General features: G+C 30.9%; 1 pseudogene; it reads right to left on the minus strand.

The window, feature by feature from the left end:
• Positions 1 to 262: 262 nt before the first annotated feature.
• On the minus strand, positions 263 to 362 carry LOC122119515 (annotated as a pseudogene).
• Positions 363 to 917: the final 555 nt, after the last annotated feature.

Here is a 917-nt window from a genome sequence, read left to right on the forward strand (position 1 = left end):
GATTACATTCCATGTAGAAAAGGTTTAAGATTCCTTTTTACCTAGGTCCTTATATTATTTTATTTCTTTGAGATAAAAAGATAATGTTATCTAATTTCAAGTATTGTAAATGTTATGCTATGTAAGGACCTTTCGAAGGTGAAGATTTAATACACTGATGTCAAACTAACCTTTAATTCTATGAATTACAGGTTTTGTTACACTTGTATTTTTGTAATCTACTTTTTAATAACAGTTTTTCATTTCTTGCATTTGAAGAATGAAAAATATGGAATACTTCACAAATTTTCATACCATCATTGTGCAATTGCCATGTTAATCTCTGTATTGTTGTCATTTGTGTAGACCTGCTGCTGAAGCATGGAGTATCCTCTTAATTTAAGTAGTTAATGATGCAATCTTTATACAGGCATATATCCTTGGTTGCCTATTTCTAACAAGGAACCCTTATTGTTACTAAAAATGCTATTGATCTTATTTCTCTAAATTTCTGTGTATTGTTTGGTCGATTGCTCACATTTGAAATTTTTTGTCAATGATTATTTTGTCGTTTTCATTTTAAATTTGATCATATTTTGAAGCCTTTATAGCTAAGTCCAAAGGTAATGGCTTTTCAAGTACTTATTTATCAACTGAGTTAGCTTTGTGGAGCTAATGAATTCAAAGTAAGCCTTGCTTAAGTGCTTCTTCTAAACTTCTGCAGCTTAAAATTTCCTAAATGTGGTCTCAGTGGTACAAATGTCTTTCTAACCCTTTACCCTTCTTCCATGTAGGAACAGACCAACCAGAATATCTTACCCTGACAGCATAGATTGTTTTACTGGAACAAAACTAATCTTAGTTACAAGGATTCGTGGAGAGATGAACACTTCAGACCTAATTGTTCAGAATAGAAGGTATTTTATCAAAATATAATT

This window comes from Dipodomys spectabilis, unplaced genomic scaffold (genome assembly GCF_019054845.1).
Source record: "Dipodomys spectabilis isolate Male_0828 unplaced genomic scaffold, ASM1905484v1 ptg000171l, whole genome shotgun sequence".
Classification (NCBI taxonomy): Eukaryota; Metazoa; Chordata; class Mammalia; order Rodentia; family Heteromyidae; genus Dipodomys; species Dipodomys spectabilis.